Here is a 26,430-nt window from a genome sequence, read left to right as displayed (position 1 = left end):
AAAAAAAAACCAAAAATCCTTTCTGCCTTATAATTGTAAATATTATTTTTAATGTTTTCTAGATTTTTAGCTTGCCCTCCCATATTTGTCTTCAATCTATCATCTTTTTTAGTTTTAACGTAGTCTGAAGGACAGATACAATTTTACTTTTTAAAAATATGGCTGCCTACGCTGGGGGTATGGTTCAGTGGTAGAGCCCTTGCCTACTAGCCTTGGAAGGCCTCAATCCTAGCACTCCCCCCCAAAAAAAAGTATGAAAATAAAATATGGCTATCTACTTGTCTCAAAATTATGTATTCAGCAGTCCCTCCATCCCCATGTTATTTGCAATGCCACCTGAGCCTCATATTGTTTCCATGTATGCATAAGTCTATCTTAGGGTTCTCAACTTACCATAGTTTTATGAAAAGTCTATTTACATGGGAAGTCCCTTACTTTATTTTTTAATTTCAACAGTGCTGTAGCCATTTCTAGATCCTTTTTCTTTACTAGAAATTCTAAAAACATCGTTAGTTGTTGTTTTTGGAAAAAGCCACCAGAGAACTTCTTAAAATTAAAATTGCATTTAATCTATAAGACAATTTGAAAAAAAGTAAACTCCATGTAATTAAGATTTTCCATCTCTGAATATGGTAGTTCTCTCCATATATTTAGGACTTACATGTGGAGAGCGGTGACAGTGATTGGAAGACCAGTGTCTGAGATTGGGGTCCCTGATGACTTCAAGACTGTGGCAGACTTAGTGCCTAGGAAACTTTCTGTGCAAAGGTGCAGGATGCCCAGTTGCTATGGTAATACCTTCTATGGGGAGGCTCTGTGCTGAGTCTTACCAGCCTCGACCTTGCTCCAGGCACATAGCTCTTAGGAATGAAGGAATTCTCTTGCTAAGACAACCACAATGTTTCACCAGCTCTGCGCTGGTCCTGAACTTGCCCACATAATAGTAACTTTAAACAATGGACTTTCTTGAGAGCTATACAATATGCCTAACATTGCAACTGTAGAATGTAACTGAGGAATAAGCTGTATAATGTTACTAACTCTGCAACTTTCATGTATATAAAGAATAATGCTGGGCTGGGTTTGTGGCTCAGCGGTAGAGTGCTTGCACCTGTGAGACCCTGGGTTCGAACTTCAACACCACATAAAAAGAAATAAACAAACAAAATAAAAATACTAAAAAAAAGAATAATGCTTACATAGACTTTAATCTGATTAATGAGGCATATCTAATAAAGATTGCTGGTGTTATTCTTCAGACCTGCTCCTCCACCAGAGAGCAGCACTCCACCCAATCCCAGCTGTTTATTTCACAATCTACATGTGAGTCTTATTTCTTCCAATCTCCCATCGCCTCTCACGGGAACCTGCTGATTTGGCCGTGCTGGACACGACACAGGTAATGTTTTCCTTTAAGATTGTGTCATAAGAATACTCCTTATATATTTTTCAAAAATATATAATGGTTACTTAACTTTCTGTTGTGTGGGTATACACATTAAATATATAATGGTTACTTAACTTTCTGTTGTGTGTGTATACACATTGTTTAACCACCATCATTAGTATAGTAATTTACACTGGACATTTCACTAGTCTCCAAATTTTCCAATTATTAATGATTTTGAAATAGTATGGAATTATTCATTGAAATCACAAATATCGTACTGTCCCCTTATAAAAATGAGGGAAAATTCCTCAACATACTAAAAGGCACCTATAAAAAACCTACAGCCAACATTACAGTTAATGGTAAAAACTTGAACTCTTTCTCACTAGGATATAAATAAGGCAAGCCAGGCACAGTGGCACACACCTGCAATCCCAGCAGCTCCAGGGGCTGAGGCAGGAGGATTGCAAGTTCAAAGCCAGCCTTAGCAACAGCAATGTGCTAAGCAACTCAGTGAGACCCTGTCTCTAAATAAAATACAAAATAGGGCTGGGGATGTGGCTCAGTGGTTGAATGCCCCTGAGTTCAATCCTTGTTACCCTGCTTACCCCACCACCCCCCAAAATAAATAAGGCAAAGATGTCTGCTCAGGCCATTTCATTTATATATAGAAAAAAGTTTGAAAGCAAAGAAACTATCTTTATAGATAGTATGATCTTGTTGCAGAAATCCTAACACACACACACACAAACTACTAGAATGAAAAAGCAAGCTTAACAAGGTTACAAGATAATAAGATCAATATCAATATGCAAAACAAACATTTCCCGTGTAATACTAGCAATGAGCAATATAAAACTAAAATTAAGGTAACAACTGCATTGACAATTGTATCAAAAATAAGAAAACAATTCAAAATAAATTTAGCAAAAGAAGTGTATAAACATACAGTATTCCCCCTCCTTTTCCCTCTTTCCTCCCTTCTCTCCTCTTCTCTCCCCACTCTGTTATTATTTTTTATTTTGAGACAGGGTCTTGCTAAGTTGCTTACTAGTTTGTTAAATTGTTGAGGTTAGCTTTAAATTTATGATCCTCATGCATTGGAAGGGTTATAGGCATGTACCACCATGACTGACTCCAAAATCAATACAAAATCTCTGTCAAAATCCTAGCAGATTCGTTTTGTTTTCCTGAGAATTTAACAAGCTCATCCTAAAATTTTTATGGAAATTCAAAGAATCTAGAGTAGTCCAAAAAATTCTGGAAAAGCAAAACCAAGTTAAAAGACTTAAGACTACCCAGTTTAAAAACTTGCTGTAGGGTTGGGGTTGTAGCTCAGTGGTAGAGTGCTTGCCTAGCACCAGTGAGTGCTGATACTCAGCACCACATAAAGATAAATTAAACAAAACAAAGGTATTGTGTCCATTTACAACTTAAAAAAAAACTTGCTATGAAGTCACAGTAAACAAAGCCACATAGTATCAGCACAAGGATAAATACAGCAGTGGAACAGAATAGAGGACAGAAATAAGCTCTTATATTTGTGATTAACTAAGATGCCAAAGCAACTGAATGGAGAAAGAACAGTCTTTTCAACAAAAGGTGTTGGAACAATTAGTTATCTATATATTTTCAAATGAATTTAGAGGTCACACCCTACACCATATACAAAATTTAACTCAGAGTAAATCATGGACCTACATGTAAACATAAAACTATAAGTATCATTGTGACCTTGAGGAAAAAATCTTTAGATATCAAATCAAAAGCATATTTCTTCAAAGTAAAAATCTTCTTCCCTTTAACAGATACTGTTAGAAGAATAAAACTATAAGATGCAGAGTGGAAGAAAATATTTATAAAACATATATTTGGTAAATCACTGTATCTAGAATATATTTTTAAAGACTCAATAATAAAACAACAAACCTATTCTTAAAATAGTCAAAAAAACTGGATTCTTCCCCAAAGACAAATAAATGGCAAATAAAAATACGAAAGATACTCAACTAATCTTTAGGGAAATACAAATTAAAACTACATGAGATACTTCTAGTAACTTATTACAATGGCTCAAATTAAAAAGATTAATCACATTAAATGTTGGTGAGGATGCAGGGAATTAGAACTCTCATATACTACTAGTTGAAAGTATGTGGTACAAACACTTTGGAAAGAAGTTTTTCAACTTCTTAAAAAGTTAATAATATATCCATATGATCCAGCCATTTCACTCCTAAGTATTTTACCAAAGGAGGGGGAAGCATACATCTATACAAAGTCTTATATATAAGGGATTTATTTGTAATAGCCCAAAATTAGAAATATTGCACATGATTCTCCACAGGTGTTTGGATATATCTATCAATTCAATCGACAAAACTGCATAAAATTCATACAATGGCACACAAACAAGCAATAAAAAAGAATTAACTTTTTAATTTTATTTTTTGTTTTGCAATGCTGAGGATCAAATTTGTGACCTTATGCATGCTAATTATAAGCTCTGCCTCTGAATTACATCCCCAGCCTAGGGAGTGAATTAGAGATACGCATAACAACCTGGACCAATCTCAAAAGTTATTATGCTGAATGAAAGAAGCCAGATCTCCTCTTTTCCTTCAAAAATACATAGGGTACAATTTCTTTTATATAAAACTCTAAAAATGAAAACTAATCTACAGTGACAAAAAATTTAAACTAAACAAAAAAGGGGGGTAATAGAATATATATAGAATTATATATTCTTTATATATATTCTATATTATATATAGAATTATGGGATATAAAAATACAGAAGGAGACTTTTGAGGATGTTGGGTATTTTTTAATATTTATTTTTTAGTTATAGGTGGACACAATATCTTTATTTTATATATTATGTGGTGCTGAGGATCGAACCCAGTGCCTCATGCATGTTAGGTGAGCACTCTATCTCTGAGCCACAACCCCAACCCCAGAGTTGGGCATGTTAATCATTGATTGTGATATTGGTTTTACAGGTGTATACATGTGTCAAAACATCACTTTATGCACTACAATTTATCATATATCAATAATACAATTATACCTCACTCTACATCCCCTGACACACACACACATGCACATGTGTTAATCAATCTCTGTCAGTTTTCAAAACAGCTATAAAACTGTTTAGTAATAATGAGTATATAATTTTCTTTTCTTTTTTCTTATGGGGTGCTAAGAATGTCCAAGATCACACATCCCAAGCATGCACTCTACCACTGAGCCCCAGCCCAAGTGTGCCTTTTTCATATTAGCAAATTCTACTGTATCAGAAAGTAAGTTCTGAAATCTACAGCAATTTGGGCTACTCCATTACCAATTTCTTACTCTTGCTTCTATGGAAACCAAAATTTATGCCAGGTAGTTGAAGTCAAGCAAAGAAAGCAAAACTAATTCTCTGTTATGCAAAGTAAAAAGAACCTTTTTGAATCACTTTGATATTCACTGGGGAAAAAAAAGTTAAAGTTAGAAATTCCTGTGTCCTAATTATTTTCCAAAAAGAAAAACACCTTCAGTTCTTACATATAATAACCTACTCTGCTTATAAGACAAAAGAATAAATACCATTTTGCTCTTATACCATTTTCTTTCAGTGGTAAGACCTTTTAAAACAGTGTGAAACAGAGGACTTCTGACTAGTAAAACAGAGATTTTCTATATTTTTTGTAAGAAATTGCTATTTTTTTATTATCCCAAAGCACAGAAATCACCTAGATGGGTTATATTAATAAACTTCTGGAGAGCAGAAGAGGGCAGCACTGCTTAAGCTGTTTTCTTGTTTCTTTTTCTTGAGACAGTATCTCACTATATTGCCCAGTCTGTCTCCAAATTTAGGCTAATGAGATCCTCCCACCTCAGCTTACAGAGTAGTTTAGACTACTGGTATGCTACAACACTTGCAACATGACCTGAGTTTTTAAAGGAGGAAGAGAAGTTCCTTTTAAGTAAGACTTTTTGGACTGGGAATTGAGGAAAATTTAGGAGAGGACAATATCTGTAGTTGCCAAAGTATGACTTTGGCAACTACAGATATTGGGAATTCTCAAATATTAGATTAAAACCTAAAGTAAATGTGATCAAGAGTTATTCAGAGTTTTAAAAGACTAAAATATACAGTATTTAAAGTTATGTTATAAAGACTCTCTAGTCAGCATCAGAGAAATTTAATATAATGGTTAAGAGCATAAATTTGGGGTGGTACTTCCTAGATTAAAATTCCAGTTGTCACTAGTTATGTACATTTGGCAATCACCACATCATGCTCTCTAAAACCTAGGTATCCCACTTGTTAATTGCAGACAACAGTGCCTCTTTTACAGCACTCTGTGAGGATTAAATAAGATAATAAAAATAATATTCATTAAGGGGTTGGGGTATAGCTCAGTAGTGGAGGACTTACCCAGCATTCCCAAAGTTCTGAAAGTTCTGGGTTTTATCCCTCGCAACATCCAAAAAAAAAAAAAAAAAAGCTAAGAGCATGAGCTCTAGAGACAAACTGCCTGATTTGAATCCTTGGCTCTACTACCTACTAGCTGTAAATGATCTGACCTTGGGCAAATCACATAGTTTCATTATCCCTCAGTTTCTTCATCAGTAAAAGGGATAATAGTACTCCTACCTCATAGGAGTATTAAGAAGGTTCATGCTGGGTGTGGTAGCACATGCCTGTAATCCCAGCTACTCAGGAGGCTGATTGCAATATTGAGGTTAGCATGGGCAACTTAATGAGACCCTGTTTCAAAATAAAATTTTAAAAAGGATTGGGGATACTTTTACACTGCTGATCAGATTGTAAATTACTACAACCACTATGGAAATCAGTATGAAAGTTCTTCAAAAGGCCAGACATGGAACCCTAATGTGACCCAACTATACCTCTCCTTCGTATTTATCCTAAAGAATTAAAGTCAACATACTATAGTGATACATGCAGACCCATGTATATAGCAGCACAACTCACAGTAGCCAAACTATGGAACCAGCCTAGGTGTCCATTAAACAGACAAATGAATAAAGAAAATGTGGTTTATGTACACAATGGAGTTTTATTCAGCCATAAAAAAGTGAAATTATGTCACTTGCAGGAAAATGGATGGCACTTGAGACTATTAAGCAAATAAGCCAAACTGAGAAAGTCAAGGGTCATATGTTTTCTCTCATATGTAGAAGCTAGGGAGAAAAAAAGGAAAAGAAAGGTGGTGAGGGTGATCACATGAAAATCAATGGGAGGTCACTAGAATAGAGGACCAGGGGATGCGGGGGACGGGGAAGTGCTGGGAGGAATATGGGCAAAATTATATTGTTATATTATAGGCATATATTAATATGCAACAACAAATCTCACCATTGTGTACAGCTATAATGTACCAATAAAAATATGGAGGAAGGGGCTGGGGTGGTGGCTCAGTGGTAGAGCACTTGCCTAGTATGTGTAAGGCACTGGGTTCAATTCTCAGCACCACATCTAAATAAATAAAGGTCCATTGACAAATCAAAAACATATTTTAAAGAAAAAATATGGAGGAGGGGCTGGGGTTGTGGCTCAGTGGTAGAGCACTCATCTAGCACATGCCCTGGGTTCGATCCTCAGCACCACATAAAAATAAATAAATAAAATAAAGGTTTTGTATCCAACAACTAAAAAATAAATATTAAAAAAATATGGAGGATAAAAACAAGGGCTGTGAATGTAGCTCAGCACTAGAGCACTTGCTTAGCATCTGTAAGGCCCTGTGTTCAATGTCAGTATAGCTAAAAAGAGAGAGAAGAAAAGACAAGATTCATGTATCTATATACAAAAAGCACTTGAAACAGTGGGGCACATAGTAAATGAAGTAGCAGCCATTATTAAAATGTACTTTTGCAAGCTGGACATAGTAAGACATGCTCATGGTCCCAACTACTCAAGAAGTAGGGGCAGGAGGATCACTTGAACCCAGAAGTTCAAAAATAGCGTGGGTTGTTTTGAGACGCCATCTCAAAAGCAAAATATATGCTTTGTAAATACTACTATTAAGAAACACACACAATGGGGATGGGATTGTGGCTCAGCAGTAGAGCACTTGCCTAGCACATGCAAGGCGTTGGGTTTGATGCTCAGCACCACATAAAATAAATGAAATAAAGGTAGTGTCTAACTACAACTAAAAAATATTTTTTTAAAAAAATAGACACAATGTTCACAAGGCGTTTGTTCTTTTGGTGGTAGGGATCAAACTCAGGGCTTCACATATACTATAAAAAATTATTTCTATTATATATTTTTTTCTGCTTAAGAGAATGCTTTTTTCCCCTTGAGTGTTCAAAGTACTAAAAGGAAACGTGGCCTTTGTTTTATAACAGAATTACATGTCTGTTACTACTCTTTTCTTAGAATGTTCAAATCTCATGATTATTTTGTAGTTTAGATTTGTAATCTAGATTATGTCTTAACATTTCCATAGAGCCTTCCCTGAGGATATTTTAATTTTGGGTCTCATTCCATACAAAACCTCAGTATTCAATAAGCATTAAGAAAAACCAGGCTGTGAGCTGCTCTGTGCTCTATATTCAAAAAAAAAAAAAAAAAACTAACTCATTAAGTCCACACCATCTTACATACCTTTCATGCTCACCATTTACAAATTTTTCTTTCAAAGAAGCCTGACAATTATCAAGAATACAAGTAACAATAAATGTGGGGAAAAGGTACACTCATACATTGCTATTGGGACTTCAAATTGGTGCAACCACTCTGGAAAGCAGTGGAATAGAACTAGCATTTGACTCAGTTATCCCACTCCTTGGCATATACCCAAATGACTTAAAATCAGCATACTATAGTGACACAGCCACATCAATGTTTATAGCAAGTCAATTTACAATAGCTAAGCTATGGAATCAACCTTCAACAGATGAATGGATCAAGAAAATGTAGTACATATACCCAATGGAATATTACTCAGCCATAAAGAAGAATGAAATTATGGCTTTTGCCAGTAAATGGACAGAACTGGAGACTATCATGCTAAGTGAAAAAACCAAAGGCCAAATGTTGTCTCTGATATGCAGATGTTAAAACACAATAATGCAGGTAGAGAGGGAAGAATAGAAGTTCATTGGACTAGACAAAGGGGAATGAAGGGAAGGGTAGGGGGATGGGGAAAAGAAAAGACTGTAGAATGAACTGGACATAACTTTTCTGTGTTCATATATGAATACACAATCAGTGTAACATGTACAACCACAAAAAAATGGGAAGTTATACTCCATGTATGCATAATATGTCAAAATACATTCTACTGGGCTGGGGTCATAGCTCAGTAGTAGAGTGCCTAGCATATGTGAGGCACTGGGTTCAATCCTCAGACCACATAAAATAAAGTCATTGTGTCCACCTATAACTAAAAATATTTTATGTATATGGGTCTGGGGTTGTGGCTCAGTGGTAGAGCACTTGCTTAGCGCACATGAGGCACTGGGTTCGATCCTCAGCACCACATAAAAATAAAATAAAGGTATTGTGTACATCTACAACTAAAAAATAAATATTTTTTTAAAAAATTTAGTGTCATGCATATCTAAAAATAACAAATAAAAAATCTAATTAAAAAAGAAGCCTGAGACCAAAACAAGCATGTCTCACTCTCCAGTGCCCACATTTCCTCTCTCTTTGAGTGTATATCCTTCTCTATTATTTACTTTTCTGAAAAAAATCTCTGCTTGTGCCTCATTTAACTTGATCTGAAATTCTTGTCTGTGGCATAAGTCAAGAATCTGCCAAGGCCAAGTTGAAGTCCCTTTCTCTCTTCTGAGGACTTCCTCAGCTCCTATCTGGTGACAGGGAGACAAGAGGAGAGAAAGAACACTGAAATTACTCAAACTTGGTTATAAAGTTAAAGACTGTTCAGAGGAATCATAACTATCAAAAATATCAGTAAAGGAATGAAAACACACACACTCTCATATATATATATACACACACACACACACACACACACACACACACACAAATACGTATATATGTATTTACATACACATACATACGTATGCATACATAGAATATCCCTATTCAAAATGTTTAGGACCAGAAGTGATTTAGATTTTGGATTTTTTTCTGATTTTCAAATATTTGTATATATTTCATGAGATAACTTGGGGATGAGACCCAAGCCTAAACAGAAAATTCATTTATGCTTCACATACATCTTATAGCCTTAAGATAATTTTATAACAATATATTTTTAGTGCACCTGTATTTTGACTGTGCTCATCGCATGAAGATGTATGGAATTTTCTACTTATGGTATCATGTTGATGCTCAAAGTTTCAGGTTTTGAAGCATTTGGATTTTCATATTTTCAGGTTAGGGATGCTCAACCTGTATGTATATTCTTATAACGTGAGTAATGCCCAAAAGAGAACACAAGAAACCTGAGCACCAAAATTCAGTGTGGGCTAAGTTTTGAACAACAAATGTAGAAAGTAATATCATCTAATTTACCTTTAGAGAAATTCAGACTAATAGGATGTAACAAAGGTCATATATAAAAGTGAATGGGAGATCTATTCCTTTTTACTCACCTTTCTTCAATTAGCACCATCTTTGTTATCTCCTCTATTCCTTTTTACTCACCTTTCTTCAATTAGCACCATCTTTGTTGTCTCTTAGGTGAGGCTGCACATTGTAATTTTCTCCCAAAGAGTACAGTATGGAAGTGTGTTGGGGACAGGTAATCTAACATTGGAAAAACACGACAAACCCAATCTCAGCTAGGTGGTCATAAACCACATTCATAGTATGTACATTTGATACAATAGGTTTTCTCCTGATAAACCACAATTCCTGTCCTATTTTGAGAAAAACATCAAAAGAGTTCCAACAGAAGGGCAACTTTGAAATTATTTAAACAGACTCCTCAAAGCAGTCCAGGTTATCAAAATAAAGAAAGTCTAAAACAAACTCCCACAAACAAACAAACAAAAAACCTAAGAAGATATTACAAATAAATGTAATGTGCTATCTTGGTTGTGATCCTGGATGTAAGTTCACTAGATTAGACAAAGGGGAATGACGGGAAGAGTGATGAGATGGGGAAAAGAAAGACAATAGAATTAATTGGGCATAAATTTTCTGTGTTCATATGTGAATACACAATCAGTGTATCATAGCAATATTGGTTCACCAATTCTAACAGATGTACCATGCTAAAATGTTAATAATAGGGGAAACTATGTCCAAGATGTTCATAATAAACTGGATGTGGAGTATGTGGAAACACTCTGCACTATGTTCTCAATTTTTGTGTAATCTAAAACTGTTCTAACAGTCTATTTTTTTAAAAAAATCTTTTCTTTCAAAACCCATTCAAAATCTTATCTCCTTCAAGAAACTATCCCTGATTCCTTCAAACTAAATGAGACCTCCTTAGTTGGAATCTGCCTTATATTTCTGTTGAGTACTTAATAGTTTTTGCCCAACGTGATTGTTTATAAATGTACCTCATTTCATCTATTAAATCATAAACTTCATGTTAACTAAATTTATATTCTCCATGTTAATACAAAAGTAGTTCAAAGCAAAATTTAGAAACTAATCCAAATGAAAGTCACTTTCAGTGATAGTGAGTTAATATCTCCCAAGGCAATTTCATCCTACTTCTGAACAACTCTAATAATGAGGAAGTCCTTCCTGCTGGGTTGAAACCAGCTGCTCTATAATTGCCTCATTTACTGCATGAATGAAAGAATGACAAGTTAACTAGCTCCATGAGTGCAGAGACACCTTCCGGTTTACCTAATCCAGCACTTAGCACACAGCAGACACTCAAAAAACTATTTTTGAGTGATCAAATGAGTTGGCTGGGGGAAGGACTGCGGCTCTTATTTATTGCTGCCACCCTTCCTCCACATATAATTTAATTGTCTAGCTAATGACAGTGTTGGGGTGTATGATAATATACCCACTTAATTGCATATATGCAAAGGTTACAGTTCCTTTTTTGAGCACTTACTGCTTTTTATGTATATCAGTAAAGTTATACAATAAAAGTTCATTTAAATCTCCACACCTTAAAACACAGATATTATAAACAATTTAATTTAACTGAAGCCAAGAGAATTGGTTTTGTGCACTTGTAAGAAAGGAAATTGGGGTCAACAGATCCCCAAGAGTATGCTGTTAACAATCAGGAAGGAATCAGAAAACTATGGCTGGGCAGCAAGGCTTCTCAAATTCCTAGACCCACTGCCAAGATGAGGACTCATCCACTCCAGAGCTATGCAACTGTGGAAAAATTACTTGGCCTCCAGTTGGCCGGCTTCCTCATGTGAACAGAAAGCTTGGACCTAGTGGACTCTCTTTAAGCATTTGCCATTTCTAAGGCCCTCCAATTCTGGGCTTTGTTGTTCTGGCTTTTTCTCAAAATCTAGAGTGTTTTCAAATTTAAATAAAGTACAACACTGCAAAATAATCTCCAGTAAATCACTTTGCCTGCTCAGTCCCTTCACTCATCACGTGAGCCTCCTGAGCCGGCCGCGATCTTCATGGCGTCTTTTAATGATGGACTTTTAGTTGACCAGCAAAGCCTAAAGCAAACAAATTACAAAATCACAGGCTGGATGACAGGCCTTCTTAAAAGCAGCAGTTCAACAATCTTGCATGAAAACTCTGAGGTAAACCCTTTCCAGACTCAGGCGAAGAGTGGGGAGGGTCCTCCGTCACCCCATCAAAACCCCGGGATAGACTTTATCTCGCCAAGTCCAAGAAAAAGACACTGGCAGAGGAGGAAGAAAGAAAAACATGAAAAGGCACATCACTAGTGACCTCTCTCCTATGGCTGAGAACACACACCTGAGCACTGGGTCCTCAAAACCTCGCTCAGCTAGTGGCTCTCAAACTTCCAGAACGTTCCACGAGGTGTGCGAAGTGTGCTGACCAGGACGCTACCACTCCCCTCAGGCTCTACAGCCCGGAAGCACCTACTGGGCTTGTGCGCAGCTGCAGACCCTCCTAGCCACGCCCCCACGTCCCGATTTTTCCGGCAGGGGGCGTGGGGGAGCCAGGTTTGCGCCAACAGTGAAGTGGTTAGGGAGAAGCAAGGGTTTACTTTTTCTTTTTGATTTTGATCTTGGGCACGGTGTCTGGAATTGATTTTTCACAATTTTCTAAAATTAGGCTTGGTTCTTGCACTGCGATTATTATATAAAATCAAAGTGACTTCCCCTTCATTCAAATCATGAAAGACTCAGATTTTCCTTAATGGCTATAAACTAACATATAGGGTTCTCTGTGTTTGAGTTTTTACCACTTCATTGTTTCCATCCCTAACTGAAGCTTACTTAGCAAGGTATTAAGCACTGGTGTTCAGAATGATAAAATTTTAAAAGAAAGAAAAACCATTACTTGTTTACGGCCTAATGGTTAGAATACAAAATTATTTATGTGTCTTACATGTAAAACAAGAATTCCTAGCCGGGCATGGTGGTGCAAGCCTGTAATCCCAGCCGCTCAGGAGGCTGAGATAGGAGAATCACAGGATTGAATCCTCCCTCAGCAATTTAGCACAACTATAAACAACCTAGCAAGACCAAAAAAAAAAAAAAAAAACCTGAGAATGTGGCTCAGTGGTTAAGATCCCTTTGCTTCAATTCCCCATACCAAAAATAAGAAAGAAAGAATTCCTGGGGGGAGAGGTGCTCCAGGAAAAATATTTTGGAGAATGCTTATTTTTTCTATGAGTTAACTATTTTGTGAGTTTAGCATTTAATGTAACTAATATTAAAATTAGGTGTACTCTTTTGCCGTTCCTGTTGAACAGTATCAAGGCAGGACAGGACACACTGAAGAACCTGCTTTAGCCACACCTACCAGGTTTAAGAACTCATGATTTCTTGTGATTTCATTAATCTTTGCCAGAAATGCTGTGAGGTATATGTTTTTCTACAAACGTTGAGAATCCTGGGGCTTTGCGATATTAAGCTATTAAGTTAGGATAATAGAGTTTGTGAGAAAAGAGCTAGGATTTAAACCTAAGTTTATCAGATGTCTAGGCCACGTCCCTACTCCTATAGTTCCTCTTCCACATATGGACCCACTTATAAGATCTGAATGGGATCAGTGCTCTTATGAAAGAGGCCCATGGGACCTTGTTTGCCCTTTTTGCCCTTTGAGGACATAGTTAAAAGTTGTCATCTATGAGGAAGGGGCCTCACAAGACACTGAATCTACTGGTATCTTGATCTTGGACTTCACTGCCTTCAAAACTGTGAGCAATCAATTTCTATTCTTTATAAATTATACAGTGTAACACATTTTGTTATAGCAGCCCTATGGACTAAGACATCTCTCTTGAAGTCTCCAGAACTCCTTCCTCATCTTCACTTTCAGCCAGTAAAATATTAACTATTAGTATTTCATGATTTAGTTTTAGTAGTATTTAAATATTAAATACTGCTTAAATGAGATGTATAAAAAAATCTGCAAGGGAACTTCCACAGATGCCCATCAGCACATCCATCCACCTACCATCATCTGTACTCTCAGATTCTGATTTTCTTCCAATAGTAGTGGGTGAACTGTGCATGATCCTATGTAAGGCCACCCATCCAAGTGAACTTCTTTCTTACCGAAGAAAATCATTCCAACAATTCTCCCTCTCTTACATCATCAATTTTGTCCTCTCTACTGAATTATTCTTCATAGTAAATAAATAGCCTATTACCATCTTAAAATTTTCTGATCCTATTTCCTACTCCAGATAATCATCTCATTTATCTGTTCTCCTTTACAGCAAAATTCAAGTGTTTATAGTTTGCTTCTAATGCCTCTTTTCCCATTCTTTTTTTTTTCTTTTTTTTGTGGAGGAGGTACCAGGGATTGAACTCAGGGGCACTTGACCACTGAGACCCCAGCCCTATTTGTATTTTATTTAGAGACAGGGTCTCACTGAGTTGCTTAGTGCCTCGATGTTGCTGAGGCTGGTTTTGAACTCTCAATATTCCTGCCTCAGCCTCTTGAGCACATGGAATTACAGGTGTGCACCACTGCGCCTGGCACCCCTTCTAAAACTTACTCCACTAAGGCTGTTTCACTTCCACCATACTGTTACCACTGTTGACCGATGACGAGTCCTTGCTTCCCCAATGTTGAAGAATAACACCAGAGAAGCACACTGAGGCAGGGTTAGAGTGGAAAGTAGAGGCTTTATTAAAGGACAGCAGAAAAGACTTCTCCCAGGGGAAGAAGCGGACCCAAGAGATGGAATCTGTGGAAGTGCAGTTGTTTCCCCTTTTTATAGTTCTTTCAGTGATGGAATGTAGGTGGGAAGGCCCAAAGGGTGGGGCAAAGAAGTAATCTTCATTAACATTTCTTCGGGGTGGGCTCTGGGCCTTGGGCTTTTCCAGGACTTCATTAACATTCCAAGAGTTGTTCTGCTTTTCCTGGAATTCATTCTTAACCTGGCCTCCATTTTGGATCTTACTCGATATTAGATCCTATTTACCTACACTGACTACCTAACTTTAAATCTGGCTTCAATACCACAGAAATTACTGTTGTCAAGGTCATTGCTAAATCCAGGAGACAACTGTCATTACTAATTTTACTCGACCAATCAGCACCATTTGTTACCATTGACCATTTCCTCTTCTAGAAACACATTCCACACCCTCACAGTTTTCTTCTAACCTCACTGGCCACTTTTCAGCATCTTTTATTGGTTCTTGATCAGAACCCAACCTCTTAATCATTTTTTTTTAATATTCTTTTTTAGTTGTAGATGGACACAATACTTTTATTTATTTATTTTCATGTGGTGCTGAGGATTGAATCCAGTGCCTCACATGTGCAAGGCAAGCGCTGTGCCACTGAGCCACAACCCCAGCCCCCAACCTCTTAATCTTGAAGTGTTCTAAATTCAGTCCTTAGAGCTCTTTTCTTTGCTAGCTATATTCACTCTATTGGTGATGTCATCAACTCATAGCTCTACATATCATTCCTGAAACCCCAAATTTCCATCTCTAGCCCTGAGATTTTTCCCTGAACCCCATATATATATAACCAACTGCCTATGTCATATTCCACTAATGGACAGCTCAAATTTCACATGTCCAAAACTGAACTTCTAATTCCACCCTCTAAACCTGTATCAACCCACAGTCTTCTCTATATAAGTTATAACTCACATTTTTCTTGTTATTAAGGTTAAATTCCTTGATTATTCTATACCCCTTCTAGTGTATCAGGAAATAGTATTGCCTATACTTTCAAAATATACCTACAGTCTGAACAACCTCTTTGGTCTAAACCTATCATCAACTTCACTTGGATTATTGCAAGAGCCTCCTAATAGATCTCCCACTTTATGCCTTGTCCTTTAAGGTCCCTTTTTCAACATAAAAACCAGGATAATCTGATTAAAACGGAAGTCAGATAATGTTTCTTCTTTGCTTAAAATGCTGTAATGGCTCTCAACTCTCTCAGAGATAACGCTAAACTTCTTTCAATGGCCTACAAAACCCTAGATAATCCAGTTCCCTTGTTGGACTCTTCTATTACTGTCTCTTCCACTTGCTGTTTCTGTTCTGGCCACACTGGCCCCCTCCCTGTTTTCTATACCTCCAGGCATGCTCCTGCCTCAAGGCCTTGGCACTAGTCTCTGTCTGAAGTGTACCCCACCCCCTTAGCTCACTATCTCTCCTTTAAATCCTAGCTCAAATACCACCTCCAATAAAGCCCACCCTGTTGGAAAATGCCCAGTTGGAAAATGTGAAGCACTCTTTATCCCTCTTAACAGTCTTATTTTTTCATAGCACTTGTCACCTAATATATTATACAATTTACATATTTATTAGCTCATTGTTTATTTTGTATGACCTTTTACTTCTCCCTGGAAGGTAAAGTCCATGAAAACAAGGATTTTTGTTTGTTTAATTTAAGGATAACTCTCTAGCACCCAGAATGTGTCTGATATCTATTAAGTGATAATATATATAGACAAATATCCAATGTTTCAGTGATAACATATCAGACTGCTTAAAATGTTAGTAGCTTTACGATGCATAGTACCAATGGGGGCTTCTATTTTTATTGAAATTCTTAGCCTTATTATTTTCAGGCTTGAACTATTTATTCAAGCTTTGCTCTTCTGGGTCCAGGCTAATTAATCTGCCTGAAAGGTGTTTGCTAGAAATAAATGTTTAACAGCTAACTCTCCTAACAATTTTCATTCAGGACATTTATATATTGCTGCAAGTCATTTGTTACTAGAACAAACAAGGCTGTTTGAGTTGTGCTTTTAAAGGTGCCTATGTGATTCAGCTCCAAATATATTGAAATTGAATACACAAATATATTTGGCAACTCTCTAATGGCTGAACTCCATGATTCACTGCTCTCTAGAATTCTTAGAACTATATTCAATTTACATTTCTACTTAAAGTCAGAACATTCTTAATTCAGCAGCTGTGAGAAAGTTATAATAAAAAATTAACTCCATAAATTATTGATTTCTTGGATTGAAAATGTATACCTCAACTTGAAAGCCTAGAATCAATAAAAAATACATATTTCATAAACTTTGCAATGCCATATTTCCATATTAGTTGCAGGTTGATGAGCTATTATGAACCCTGCAAAGAATAGCTGTTTTTTTTTTTTTTTTTTTCTGGGATGCCCAATTCATAAGCAGCAACAAACTCTCTACCCTAGCTAGTGGTTTGAATGTTTTGATAGACATATTGAAGCCAGATTTAAAGTTAGGTAGTTAGTGTAGTTAGGTAAATCGGGTCTGATATCCAATGAAATCTAAAATGGAGGCCATGCTGGGAATGACTCAGGGAAAACACAGAGGACAATTCTTGGAATGTTAATGAAGTCCTGAAGAGGCCCTAGGCCAAAGTCCACCTCAAAGAAGTGATAATGAAGTCCTTCCTGACCACATTACTTCTTTGGTCCACCTGTGTCCCACCCCTCGGGCCTTCCAACCTACATTCCATCACCAAAACTATAAAAAGAGGAAACAACCGCACTTCCACAGATTCCACCTCTTGGGTCCTCTTCTTCTTCCGGGAGAAGTCTTTTCTGCTGTCCTTTAATAAACTTCTAATTTCTACTCTGACCTTGCCTCGGCGTGCTTCTTTGGTGTTATTCTTCAACATCGGGGAGCAAGAACTCGTCACGGTAACATATTGGAGGTCCCATACCGAGATTCTACACCGAGTTAAGTGCACGCACCCCATGTCTGTTTGAGGTGCATCTTTCTCTCTTTCTTTCTGGAGGTAAGGTGGGCACCCGTCGGCTACTTAAACGCAATTAGTGCAGCCGCCACTCTTCAAGACTCGGGTGAGAGGTTTCTCGGCCTAGGCAGCTCTCAATCACCTGTCCAATACAGAGCAGGCATGTTGGGTTCTGTCAAAGCCGCTTCCAACTTTTCTGTCTGGGCCGGGAGAGCAATTGGCGTGAGTACACAGTGTCCCTAATCCCGATCTGCCTCGGATTCGTGGAGGTGGAGGAAAGAGTTTGGAACAACTGCGGAATTCCGGTCTGGGCTACCCTCAGACGTATTCCTAAGGTCCTTTCTCTTGAGCCCCCTCCCGACAGCCCTCAGGGGTATCTAGGGTGATCCGTAGATGAATGGCACTGAGGGAAAGCCCCAATCACATTTGCCTCCGTGTGGGCTACGCAACACTCCCAACCCCGCATCCATTCCTCCTGGATGCTTTCCTTCCTTCGCAGGTCAGAAATGTTAGCAATTCAGGTTGCAGGACTGAGAAAGGCATGAGGTAATTAGTAAAATCTACCCAGGTTCTCTAAGGTACATAGGTAACTTTCAATAGTCTGTTTACCGCCCCAATGTTTAAAATGTGCTGTGTTCTTTAAGCTACTAGAGAGGCATTTTTAGAATCAACTCCTTAATCTTATCAACTCCTCCAGTAATCTGCTACCTTACAACCAGTAGATATCCCTTAACACTTAGGCGGCTCCTTTAGTCTATAGAGCAAAGACAACAACAAAAGAGCACAGGATTCAATGGGTTTTTTAGTGGCCGGGAGGAAAGCAGTAAGGCCCTTAAGTCTGAATCCTCCCAGGGTCTCTGGCACAGGGCAAACTGAGACCCTAGCAATTTGCTAAAGGGGACCAGAAACCCCTTGGCAAAAGCAAGGAGAGAGACAGGTTTTCTGGACCTTTTAGGAAGCTCAAGGTTAGGGAGACGTCCCTAATGAGAACAGTTTTCTCTGGCGCAGCGTGGGCACCTGAGTCCTGTTTTCTTCTCACTCAGACGGGAGCTTCTCTCTCTCCAGTACGCCAGGTGCACCACTAGCCTGCGTATTGAAAAATAGGGATAGATTTGAACCTCAGGTACTCAAGAAAAAGCGCCTCATTTTCTTGGCCTGGCCTCAATACAAACCTGGCCACCAGAGGGAAATATCAATTTTAATACAATTTTACAGTTTGATAAAATTTACAAAAAAAGGAAATGGTGTGAGGTGCTGTATGTTCAGATTTTCTTTGCTCTAAGGGAAAATCCTAAATTATGCCAACAGTGTAAAGTAGACTTAGCTATGATATCTGCCATGAAGAGAAAAAATCTTGGACTCACTGAGGAAAAAGAATCAAGAGAAAAATTTGGGCCGATCAAAGTACATACCCCCTTCCCCCTTCAAGACCTAAGGCAGATAAAAACTGACTCTACTGGAAGGTTAGCCAGATTGCCTGGGATTGGATCTATCCAAAGGAGCTAATCTTGTAAGTGAAAGGGAAACTGAGGAATTCCCAGCAGCTGCCAGAGCCATTTTCACTTTGGGGAAATTTCCTCATAATTTCCCTGCACTGTAAGGATTACTCCACCCAAATGCAGTAAAGTCAATCACACCGAGACCCTTGATTTTACACCTATAGTTGCCCCTATGAGAACATCTGGTCCACTCATGGGGAAATCTAAGGTGCCACTGATAAGAGTCATAATTAAATGGAAGTTCAAAACCTGGAGAGATTTTTTTCTTATCTGGCCTGTTTTAAAGGTTATTATAGATTGATTCTTGGGGATAATCTAAGCTAAATGTGTGTCTAAAAGATGTTTCATTGTAACATCTGGTATCTAAATGAGTTTGAAGCATTGCATAATCTTGCAGTTAAAAGTTAGGGTTAGGTAATTGTTTAGTTTGTGATTTCAGATAGTTCATGCCAGAGAACTTAAATACTTAGGATAGAAAATTAAAAGAACTCTACTTCCAAGTTGGCAAGTAATTCCCAATCATTTATTATTATTTTTTTTCATCAATTTTTGAACTGGGTAGCCTAAGGAGATTTCACTAGGTATACAGTGCATTGATTTGGGCAAGGATAGTAAATTATGATTTGGTATCTGTTTCTCTCAGTGTGTAAGATTTAGAAAAAAAGTGTTGAATTAAAACGTTGGTCTGGCTTATTGAAATGACATTAATTAGCAACAGTCTTGGGAATTTTCAAAGCTTAATTTTGGATATACATGGTAGTATGTGGTTCTCTTTTAAAATTTTTCAGGCGATTTAATGTAACTTAATACTTCTTTAGGAACTTCAGAACAAAGAAAGTAGCTTAATGATCCTGAAGGAACTTCTTCTGTGGTAGCTTTTATATCATCAAGAAAGATCCTATTTTCAGTTTTGTGTGAGCAAGTTTTTCTAGTGTAGGAAGATATAAAGATGAAAATTTGTAAATTGTATCTTATTTCTACTTCCAAACCTGAAAATTGTGACTTATGGTTAAAATGCCTTAGGCATGAAGTTTCTGCTCAGAATTCTGGTTTTCCCAGGTCCTTCCAGACCTCAGCCAGGACTTAAGTTGATATGCAAATAGAAGAAGCCTGGAGTACTCAGTAGGAGACAGATCTGAGGCCCAAGAAAAAAAAAAAGGGGGGGGGGAGTGTCTTTTTATGGGAACTCAAACTAGATTAAACCAAAGAGTAAATTGTATGGCATTTACTAATTACTGGCTGGTCAATTTTTTTTTTTTTTAAATTTTTTATTTTTTAGTTCTCGGTGGACACAACATCTTTGTTGGTACGTGGTGCTGAGGATCGAACCCAGGCCGCACGCATGCCAGGCGAGCGCGCTACCGCTTGAGCCACATCCCCAGCCCTGGTCAATTTTTTTTTTCTAGGACTTTTGCCTTTTCTTCGATTCTATATTTTTTTTGAGCTCATGATTCTGTTTCTACAGACAAGTTAATGTTTTTCTGATAAGTTCTATTTTTGATCAACTGGATTTTTTTAAACATTGCAATGAGATTTCACCTGAGACACTTGTGTTACATGTTGTATGTCGGTATGTCTGTATGTGTGTATGTCTATATATCATGCAGTGATTGACAGACAATTGACAGATGAGGAACGCTCATGAAAAATTAAAAATGGATCCAAATACCTTTGATTCACATGATTCAAATTGTAAAGGTAAAATTTCCAAGCTGATTCTAAGCCGCAGAGCCTGAGTTAAAAAGACCAGGCATCCTAAAGTTTCCAAAGTTCAGGGATTGGGTTAAAAAGTAAAAGACTGGGTATTGTTAGAGTCCCTCTGCTACCCCCAAAACCTGTAATCCCTGTAGCTGTTAGGACAATACTGGAACTGCCCAGTAAATATTTCCACTGACTTTCTGGTTGTTTAATAGCTAAGGGTTCCGAGTTGCTTGGCACGTAGGCATTGCAGGACCTAAACCAATCAGTTTGAATGTGTACCCCGCTTAGACATGACCAATCACCTCTGCCCTGATTGTTCCCGCCAATGTATGCACTAATCCTGACTCAGGGTTGTTGTTCAATTTTCCCGCGCCTCATGATGATTTGTTCTGATGTATGCAAAGCCCCCCACCCTCTCCAAAAAGTGTACTTAAGCTCAGCTTGAACTCTGCTCTGGGCTCTGAGCCACTCTCCCTTCTTGAGTGGGCACAGAGTCCCAGCGCGCTGGAACAGGATCCTCAATAAACTTCCCCCCTGCGATTGCATGAAGTGAGTCTCTTGTGTGGTTTCTCCCCTCCGACGCTCCGCTGCACCCCAACAAAATGGCTCAATTTAAATTGGGTAAACAGATGAAAGTAAAGATGTCTTTAAAATTAAGCTTATAAGTTTTTCTAGGTGTTCAAAAAGGCCTTAATAAAATGTTGATGTCTATGAAATAATCTGCTTAAATTCAAAAGTTTACAAGTATTGTTTCAAAATGTGAACAGAAGGAGGTTAACAGATGAAAAAGAGAAACTAAAAGGTTCTAGGTATGGATTTAATACAGGAAAAATGTGTTTCTAGATAAGAGTCTATATGATTAAGTAAGTAATAGTTTAAGTAAGTGATAAAGAAGGTCTGTGCAAGTTGGTTATAAGTGTAAGTTTTTGAGCAAGTAATCTTAAAGAAATTAAACTGCTGGTTAAACAAGTGTTGTTTTAGAGAATTGTGCTATGTTATTTCTTTAAAAGCTAAACTTGGTTAATATAAAAACATCAATGTAATTGGTGCCATTAATGTGTTCATATCTTCCAGGTATACAAGTCTGTAAGGTAGAAGCTTTAGAAAGAGCATTATATCAAGCTGGTATTCTAAAAGTGTACGGTAATTTTAGGCTTAAAAGAAAAACATTTTGGAAGTTTATTTATCCTTTGTGTTCTATAACTGTACTTGTTATCAATAAGTTATGTAAAGTTCCATGTTACTTTTTACACTGAGATAGAATTTAAATGTATTTTTAAGTTAATGAGAGCCTAATCTATGTAAAGGTTTTATTGCAAAACACAAAAGTACTTTGTTACTTTTCTACAAAAGGTTAAAAGCTTTCAGCCTTTCTTTAATTCATGTTTTAGATGTGATATTATGTTGTGTTAGCTAATATTCATGTAAACTTGAGCAACAATTTATGTAGGCTTTGTAAAATGATGTCCAAAAGGCAAAGATCAGTTTCAGAACTACAGTATTTAAGATTTATGAGCCCCGCCTTACTTGAGATAAGGCTCTATGTCCCATCTCATGTGAAAGTGACTATGAAAGAAGTAGGCCAGATTTCAGTACATTTAAAGTTGTGTCCAAAAGATGTTTTTGTCACGATTGCCAGGATCTCAAACAGGGGATATACTCTGCCAGAATTCAAGGTAGCTATTACATAAACTAAATATTTTTACCCTAGTTAGTTTTGTTTTGTAGTTTTCTTTATAAATAGCTTAAAGTTTGCCTGTTAATGTTTTGCAGAGGTACTGATTTAAGAATATACAACCTGGGTTAATTTAAGATAATAAGTTATCACCTACAGGATAGAGAGATAGACATTAAAGTCCAGTACTCTTAGTATAAGGCTGTTGAAACTTATTTGCTGGATGTTTAAGATTAAGTTTTAAAATTAAAAGTTAAATTAAAGGGCCAAGAAAACCAATATTTGGCTCTTGCCCTCTGAGTCAGTCTGAATCAGGGGATAGGAGACTTCTCCAAAGAGCTTTGCAACTCTAGGCCACATAACCTCCTGATCAGGGAGATTAATGAGACCAGTGGAGGACAGAAAGCCAATCAGTGCATTTGCTGTAAAGAGGAGGGTCATCAAAAAGGGAGACATCCCTGATGCTTCCGAGGGAAGCCACGTGGTCAAGCAAGGCCTGGACCCATCCTAGCGCAAATGGCACTAGCAGAACTGAGAAGCTGCTATGAAGTTCCCGAGGACTCTCAGGGTAACTCAGCTGACTCTTAACAATAGATGGAAACAAAGTCAGTTTGACTTGCTTTATCTTAAACACTTAGCAAAGACAGTCAAAGCCAAAACACAGCTATTCCTGGACATTTTAAATAATAATAATAGTTAAATGTAACTTCCATAAATAAGTAAACTGGAGGCTGCAAAAGAGATTCTTAGGTAGGAATGCCTGATAACTATCAAAAGAAACTGCCAGAGTAGTTTTTAGTTTAAGGCCTTTATTTCTAACCTACACAGGTAGGCATAATGTTTGCTAGTATGGTTATCCAGCCCTAAGTAACAGAATTAAAGATTTCTCTATTAGACACAGGTTATACTAGTAAAAGGATTTTGCAAGATCAGATGATATTAAATTATTAAACTATATCTTAAGGGAAGGACATCCGTAACCCTAAAAGTTAAATGTTGTGTTTACATCCCTGACATTTCTGGCAATGTGACAAATATCCTTAAAAATTTACATGCTTAGATAGAAGCCATGTCCTCAGCAACTTTGTCATGGAATCAATATCTTAGCTTCTGGTTCTTGGTACTTCCTGGTGGAAAACATTGTTAGTCTTTGTCTTTGCCGTCATACTCATTGGCATATTCCTGTGCTGTGGCATTTATTGCTGCATCAATATGGTTCCAGTACTAATGAATTCTTGTTTCTCTTATAGACCACCCATCACTCAAATGGCCCTCCAGCCTATCATGGACCACTCGATAGACCCGATTTTTTAAGGGGGACTCCAAACTGCTTGCCCCACATCATCATCCCTTTTCAGCCTGAAGAAGCCAGAAAGATCTTCTTCGCCCCCTTTCCTTACAGCAGTAAGGAGTTCCCAAATTAGAGGGGGGAATGAAGCCAGATTTAAAGTTAGTTAGTTAGTGTAGTTAGGTAAATCGGGTCTAATATCCAGTGAAATCTAAAATGGAGGCCATGCTGGGAATGACTCAGGGAAAACACAGAGGACAATTCATGGAATGTTAATGAAGTCCTGAAGAGGCCCTAGGCCAAAATCCACCTCAACGAAGTGATAATGAAGTCCTTCCTGACCACATTACTTCTTTGGCCCACCTGTGTCCCACCCCTTGGGCCTTCCAACCTACATTCCATCACCAAAACTATAAAAAGGGGAAACAACCGCACTTCCATGGATTCCACCTCTTGGGTCCCCTTCTTCCTCTGGGAGAAGTCTTTTCTGCTGTCCTTTAATAAACTTCTAATTTCTACTCTGACCTTGCCTCGGCGCGTGCTTCTTTGGCGTTATTCTTCAACATCCGGGAAGCAAGAACTCGTCACTGGTCAACAGTGGTAACAATATGATAATGCACATACTCAATATTTTCCTTTATAGTCAATTGCAAATGTTGCATAAGCATTTTCCTTTGAGATGATACTACATGTTCTCTTTGTTTTTCCTTCATTCCTGATGTTATTGACCTGACATTGTAACCCTGTCCAAAGTAAAATACAGATAGACTGAAGGGGACTGTAGAAAAAAGCTGATGAAAGAAAGTGCCTATTTTCAGATCTAGTCTCTCACCAGTTTTCTTTGATACAGGAAACTGACACAATGCTATATTCTCAGCCCAATTATATATTTGTGTTAGTCAACTTTCTGATGCTATAACAAAATACCTGAAATAATCAAATTAAAAAGAGGAATGGTTTATTTTGTCTTAACAGATTGAGAAGTTTAAGTTTCTTGGCTCCTGTTTCTTTGGGCCTGGGGTTAGAATATCACAGTGGAAACATATAGTGTAGTAGGCCTGTTTGCTTCCTGAATGACAGAAACAGGAAGTGGCCAAGATCCCAATACCACCATCAAGAACATGCCTCCAAGGACCTAACTTCCTTCTCCTAGGCCCCACCTCATAAAGGTTTCACAACCTCTTGATAATGCCATCAGCTGGGGACTAAGCCTTCCTCACAGGGCCTTTGGGAGACATTCATGATCCAAACAATCATAGTATATAAATAATTCTTCTTCTTCTTCTTCTTCTTTCTTCTTTCTTCTTCTTCCTAAGTGCCTCACTAATCTGCTGAGGCTGGCTTTGAACTCCAGATCCTTCTGTGCCTCAGCCTCCTGAGTTGCTAGGATTACAGATGTGTGCCACCACACCCGGCTATAAATTCTTATTTTTAAATGGTTGGTTGAATATAAACAACTATTATTTTGAAAACAAGAGGCTTAGTTTAATCAAACCATTGGCTATTTTAAAAATAGTTGGTTGTTTGGCTTTAGTAGCTTTTATATTTTCAAATAGATCTGAGTATGTATGAATATGGCTTAGATAATTAAAGCAAAACATTTTGGGTTTTCTCTTAAAGCACTAACAGTGATTATTTGCACATTCCCACCTCACCAGCACTGTTCCACTGTCTTTGACTTGACTCTTCTGGTCCTTAGCTGACTCTCATGATAATACCATGAGCTTTAGTTACTAGTAGCATAATTTGATTACTAAGCATAACTATAATTCAATAGAGAATTCCTAAAATTTTAGACATTTTCACAGATTCAAAGGGACACTGCCTACATAAATGTCTCCCAAAGGCCCTGTGAGGAAGGCTTAGTCCCCAGCTGATGGCATTATCAAGAGGTTGTGAGACTTTTATGAGGCGGGGCCTAGGAGAAGGAAGTTAGGTCCTTGGAGGCATGTCCTTGAAGGTGGTATTGGGTTCCTGGCCACTTCCTATTTCTGTCATTCAGGAAGCAAACAGGCCTACTACACTATATGTTTCCACTGTGATATTCTGTGCCACCAGAGGCCCAAAGAAACAGGAGCCAAGAAACTGAAACCTCTTAATCTGTTCAAAACAACTATGATAGGAACTGAGGTGTGAGGCACTGGGTTCGATCCTCAACACCACATATGAATAAATAAAAAATAAAGGTATTGATCCACCTACAACTAAAAAACAAAAACTGAGATAAAAATGCAACATACCAATAAGCAACTAAGTCTGAGAACTAAAATTCCTAAATTTAAGGCATACTGAACTAGATAAAGAATCCACCTAGGTTTTAGTTAAAAACTAAAAGTAATAAGTCCTAAAAGTAATAAGTCATACTATTTCTTTATCCCTGACTTCAAATCAAGGATCTGTTACCAGCTAGAAAATTTATAGTCATCATTTTATCTGGTAGGTCCAGTTTTTTGAGGCAGCCAAGTTATATTAGTTACTTCTTCTTCTTTTCTTTCCTCTACCTGCGTTATCCTTCTCCTATTGTTCTATATACATAGGAATGAGAGCTCCAAGAAAATAGGTGGAACAGAACCAGGGAGCAGACTGAATGTTGAGAAATGTAGGTGAAAAACCAGCCTCTACCTCAGAGCAAAGC

At 37.6% G+C, this 26,430-nt stretch overlaps 1 protein-coding gene across 3 annotated transcripts in view; it reads right to left on the bottom strand.

The window, feature by feature from the left end:
• C11H1orf146 (chromosome 11 C1orf146 homolog) overlaps nt 1–12,364 on the bottom strand; it is a 36,571-nt gene extending 24,207 nt beyond the window's left edge. For 2 of the 3 annotated variants that reach the window (XM_005327732.4, XM_078026733.1), the window contains exon 1: nt 12,249–12,362. The gene's annotated coding sequence lies outside the window, so the exon portion shown is untranslated. Of the gene's footprint in view, nt 1–10,031; nt 10,134–12,248 lie in introns of all 3 variants that reach the window. The other variant, XM_078026732.1, reaches the window with a different exon arrangement.
• Nucleotides 12,365–26,430: the final 14,066 nt, after the last annotated feature.

The sequence above is a fragment of the Ictidomys tridecemlineatus genome, chromosome 11 (assembly GCF_052094955.1).
Source record: "Ictidomys tridecemlineatus isolate mIctTri1 chromosome 11, mIctTri1.hap1, whole genome shotgun sequence".
NCBI lineage: Eukaryota > Metazoa > Chordata > Mammalia > Rodentia > Sciuridae > Ictidomys > Ictidomys tridecemlineatus.
The sequence above is the reverse complement of the archived record's forward strand: the minus strand, read 5'-3'. Positions and strand labels throughout refer to the sequence as shown.